This window comes from Penaeus monodon, chromosome 25, assembly GCF_015228065.2.
Source record: "Penaeus monodon isolate SGIC_2016 chromosome 25, NSTDA_Pmon_1, whole genome shotgun sequence".
Lineage (NCBI taxonomy): Eukaryota > Metazoa > Arthropoda > Malacostraca > Decapoda > Penaeidae > Penaeus > Penaeus monodon.
In genome coordinates this window covers 33309883-33310405 of record NC_051410.1, presented here as the reverse complement: position 1 = coordinate 33310405, position 523 = coordinate 33309883, and positions in this window count along the sequence as shown.

The window sequence follows — 523 nt, the reverse complement described above, 5'->3', positions numbered from 1 at the left end:
TGCTGCCCACAATATGAACTGAAAATGATGAGTTCGTTTGAAGAAGGACACTTAACAAGTTCGCAATATTACAGTTATTTTCATTTATTGTAGCAATGTTTCTTTGTGTGTAGGTTTGAATAAACACATTCACCGAATATGCCATGTGTACTAGTCCATTAGGCATTTCAATATCAAAATATAGTCTCATTATATGACGAATAATAAAAAATCCCGCTATAACATATAATTTTGCCTTCCATTTAACGTACTATTTAGATACCGTCATAACAAAAGCCACGACGTAGGTAAAGGAATCCCCTCTGCTTGCCCGGATTCAAAGCCTGCCGAAAGATATACGTTGATGGAAACGTAACGGCTCGGAGCGCAAGGTAACCTTATGGTTAAAAAAATAGGAGCCATTCCCTATGTGTCAAACGGTACCGAAAAGTTTACGTACCTCCACTGTTTTAAGGGAAAGCCTCGATATCCAGTGGCGTGGTATTACAAATTCTGTGCAGCTGTTCCCAGCGAGCCTCGCGTG